At 35.1% G+C, this 5,004-nt stretch overlaps 1 protein-coding gene across 1 annotated transcript in view; it reads left to right on the top strand.

The window, feature by feature from the left end:
• Window positions 1-5,004, top strand: part of pdha1a (pyruvate dehydrogenase E1 subunit alpha 1a) — a 19,061-nt gene that overhangs the window by 1,688 nt on the left and 12,369 nt on the right. The gene's annotated exons all lie outside the window — the stretch shown is intronic.

Here is a 5,004-nt window from a genome sequence, read left to right as displayed (position 1 = left end):
AAAATAGGCAAATGTTTATTAGAAAGATTTCATAACATAACATGCATTAAAAAGCAATAAGTAAATTTATTAAGTACGTCTGTTCTGTCACGTTAAATTTGCACTTGTAAGACGTGAGGCTATAGCGTAACTCTACTCATCGTACACAAACCTTTGTACAGTGTACTTCACTGTAACTTACGAATTATAATTACTTGCATTTTTTAATATGTCATATTATGAAACTTAATAGACATATGAATATGTTGGTGTATGGCTTCAAGGGATAATAGGCGATACACTTAACAGTAAGAGAGGTAGTGACTGTTCTAAGGAACGTAAGAACAAAAAGATTAGAGATCTAAAAGGTCCCGCGTGGAAGTGAAAGGAGTAATCAGGACGTCTGTAACTTAGTCAGATAGGAACGGTGACTGGTGACCTGTCAAAGTAGGATCAACGTACTCACAATAAGGACATTGATAGAAACCAAAAGTTATTAGACTGAGTACTTAAACAATCATCTAGTATGGTGTGTCTGTGTTTTTCACAAGCCACAACAATTCTCACGGAAAATAGAACATTGAAGTACGATATGACTTCCATGGTTTTCATGTTAAGGAGTAGTACCACTTATCAAGTAAAGTCTTATATTATAATATGTTAAACTAAAATTATTCACTACGTAAATAAACATGTAATGTCGTACTACATAAGGACGTATGAAAACATAATTATTAGATTTAGACTTAAACAATCATCTTTAATTTTGAAATTTTTATTTAAATCACAAATTTCTCACCATGAACATCATGTTACATGACATTCACACTTCAACGTCTTTAACCTTTATGAGTTGTATTTTCATGTTCATGGATTTTTACACGGTGACCAATTTTCTGTGAAACCAAATTCCAAACAGTCGACAAAATTCCTTGTGACATCCATAGGGTTTAAATCTCTAACACGTCCTAGTAACTGTCCGTACCACCTACACATAGTTATAGGAATCAAATCTGTTGAATTTCCCCCCCCCCCAAGCTTGGGTGGAGTGTCTCTAGATCGTACAAGATGTACGTACTTGGTGACTCGATATCGAATTCCTGACTAAAATTTACACATAATAAAAAAGAATTTCGTCGTTTGTCTTTATTAACAGGGGTAACTGTTTTGGTTTACAAGTACAATAAAATTAATTTATAAAAAAGTTCAAAATATATTTTTACAAAACTTTTTATTACAAAAATTAAGAATAAAATACTGAAAAACAAAACAAAATCTTTTGTAAACAACAGTATAATTTATAGATATATATAAAAAAAGGTTCAATCTAAAATGATACAAAATATATAGTATAATAAAAATAAAAAAAACCGTCAGCCGATACCGACTCTCCTTCTCGACAACAGTAACTGAGTCTTCCACCACAAGTAAGGGTCGACACGTCAATAATACAACTAAATAGGATTACACATAACACTACGAACAATGTAAACACGCACTTGGAAATTATCGTTGTGTATTTCTATATATTACGCACAAGACAAATAAGAGTGGAATTTACAAAAATAATTATGTAAATAAAGGTATAAATTAGCGTTTTTTTTACCACATCCGGTAAAAACCCTACTGCGCTCTGAATTGTCTATTTCCCAACGTTTTCGGCCACCTCTTTCCTGCTCACAATTAACGGATACTGCGGTCTCGTCTGGGTAGTAAATAATACTCGATTTGATAAAACCCTACGGAAACTGACCCAGGTAATAGGAGTGTAACATTAAAACGCGGAGCCCTTATTCCCTAACAACTTAAAGTGTATTAAGTCGTACTCTAAACAAGGTCTTTTATGAAAGGTGACAGGCGTAATCTGAATGATAAGTTACTCTTCACGTTATCACTTCTGGTGACCTGCCGTGAAATACACACAACCGGATTCGTCGTTCTGTCAAACATGTGTATTACACAAAGCATTCGAACATAATGAAATATTTTGTCGATACTGTCCCCGTATCTCATACTCTCATTAAGTGGTCGTTTTGGTATTCTTATGTCGTCCCCGTGATTTTTGTTGGTCATCTAATCTAACACGGTGACTTATTCTATTATTTACAATTCCTTTGTCGTAAACATGGTCAATAGCGTACTACTACATATACAATTGCAAATTCCGACCATTTCGGAATTACCGAACGTCGAGAGGACAGACGTACGTACTCTCAAACGACGCGTCGAAAGTCATGTGAGTTATTTTCTCGCCTTAAGTGGAGTTAGTTTCACTTCAGTTCGCAAAAACTACGTCAAATACGACTGGCCGTGTATAACTACGCGTCCCTTAAACACCTTAAGTTGAAGAAAAAATGTGGAGGACCCTAAATGTACGCGCTAATTCTCTTGCAGGTTCTAGTCTAACGTTATAATATTTGAGTTATGATTAGAAATCTCATAACATAAAAGATTATTCGTATAAAAAAAATAGTCTCGAATACTACACTGATAACTACACTCTTATGTCGAAAGAGAATTCTAGTTCACGAGCCACATTGAAAATAACAAACACGAAGTCCACTTCTACGTGCGGCAGGTTAGTCGAGACGAGGACTCTTCTCTAGGTTGTTTACCGTATACTGAAGGTACCAAAAGTACAATTCCTCATCATGGTGAATAGTTCATTTCAGAATATAATATTATACAATTTGATTTTAATAAGTGATGCATTTATTTGTACATTACAGCATGATGTATTCCTGCATACTTTTGTATTAATAATCTAAATCTGAATTTGTTAGTAGAAATTAAAACTTTAAAAATAAATTTAGTGTTTAAAGAGTGGTACTTGTAGTACAATGTACTGTAAGTGTGAAGTTGCAGAAATTGGAAATACTCAAATAAAAGTACAAGTACCTAAAAATGTGCCACTGGTTAAAAGACACTTTGGTTTAAGGTTTGTCAGCTGTTTTAAGGAACACTGTAGGTATCCCAAATTTAGAGATTGTGCAGGATCATTGACAGGCATGGTGGATGTGTATCAATATCCTTAGTTTAGACAACTTAAAGGGGGGGGGGGTTCGAACCCACCTCACAGAGATCTAGCATGTTCTACATGCATGAACCACTGAGCTATAGCTTAAGGACTGATTTTAAATGTGTATTATTTTTTCTTAAAGCAGCAAACAGAAATAATTGTCCCCATTGACAAAACCAAATGTTCATGTTATTTTAATTAAATATTTTTTCAAGTTTTATATAAAAATGTTTTGAAAAATAATGTTTTTAATTCTTATTTTATGACTTTTTGTTTTGTTTTAGAAAACATTTGTTGTCATATTAAATATCTATATATATTTTTTTCCAAGTTAGATTTTACTATGTTTTATATATCATATTATTTTTATTTTTTTTGGCAGTCGGCTATGGCTGAGAGGAAGAGCTGTTGTCATTGACTCAGAAGGTGGTGTTCATTCCCAGCTGTGCAGTTATTATGTTGATTTATCCTAATGTGTATTGTGATGCTTGTTACATTTGTGCGTGAACCTTTAATAGCAACACATAAAGATATATAATGCGTGTTCTGTTTATTCTCACCTTAAATGTTTTTATTAATACATTTATTTCCATATTTATATTTTTTCTTGTGTTTTATTTATTCCCACATTTATTTATTTCAGTTTTTTCTTACATTAATGTATTCTTTAATTTGGTTATTCCTCTATTTATTCTGTATTTATGCATTAATTTATTTTTTACTTATGTCATATTCGGTCCTCCATACCCGTGTGCTCGTTGTGGGCTTAACCCTCCTGTTGTCTTTGGGTCAAATCTGACCGATTTACTACTTTCATCAATCATAACTTTTTTGTTTTACATTATTGCATTAAGGCTTTATGATATCCTTCACATTAGACATTTGAAATACAAAATTGCTGATCCCCACTTTCATTGAATTCCTTGTGACTATTTTAGTGACTCGACATCACTTCTCAAAAGACACGTCCGACTCGACACAAATCGGTTTGTTCGATAGCGAGCCGGAGTGTTTTCCAGTCGTTGTCCCCTACTGTCAGACCAAAACTCAGTGTAAACTCCAAATCTCCCGCTTTGACAGTACCTGCTCGAAACTGGATTCTTGTAAGTATGATGTTGTAATGACATGAATGAAAGGAGACTCGCGTCCGGAGTCGTGCAATCTCTATAACCAGTCGTAGAAAGACTCGATTTGTGTCGTGTCGATGCAGGAAGACAGTCTGACAGGAAAGGCCGAGCGAGCTAGAAGAAGAGAGACCAGGGTTATGGCCGTCTTTGTGTGAGACGACGGTGGTGACAGTTTGTACCCGAATCATCACATGTCAAAAAAAAATCTCCTTTTAATATAAACGTCAAGCGCGCTATTCCATTTAGAAAAAATACGACGACGTTCTGTTTGTAAAGGGTTTAACCCTAAGTTATTCATGATAGAATGAATACAATAGAAATGGTGGCTTACACAAAAATTTTTGTTACTTACGGGAATGAACCACAAGTGCCAGTTAAACTGGCCAGGACAAAATTGACGATAATGTAAATTGTGTTTTTGGTAATTAGTAGTTGGTTTAAATTAAATTGTGGGAAAGTTTGACATTAATAACATAGTCTGATGACCTTTTTGACGTTATTTATATGTTTCTTGTCTGTGACTTGTACATAACGCACACGGTCCACACCTAGGTGACACCCTTTACCCGTGTATTCCCCTCCCCCCCCCTTGTAGATCTCTACCACACACAACAACCGCGACCACAACCGACACACACACACACACACACACACACACACACACACACACCACACTCACACACACACACACACACAACACACACACACACACACACACACACACACACACACACACAACACACACACACCACACACCACACACACACACACCACACACACAAAATAGACTAGGCCTACAAAAATGATTAAGTTAAAGAAATACGGCCAGTAAAAACTGGCGCCTTTGTTTTGTGGTACCCACAATGTTTCAACTGATTT

This window comes from Notothenia coriiceps, unplaced genomic scaffold (genome assembly GCF_000735185.1).
Source record: "Notothenia coriiceps isolate Sejong01 unplaced genomic scaffold, NC01 NC01_scaffold00037246, whole genome shotgun sequence".
Lineage (NCBI taxonomy): Eukaryota > Metazoa > Chordata > Actinopteri > Perciformes > Nototheniidae > Notothenia > Notothenia coriiceps.
This window is presented reverse-complemented; position numbering and strand designations above follow the sequence as displayed.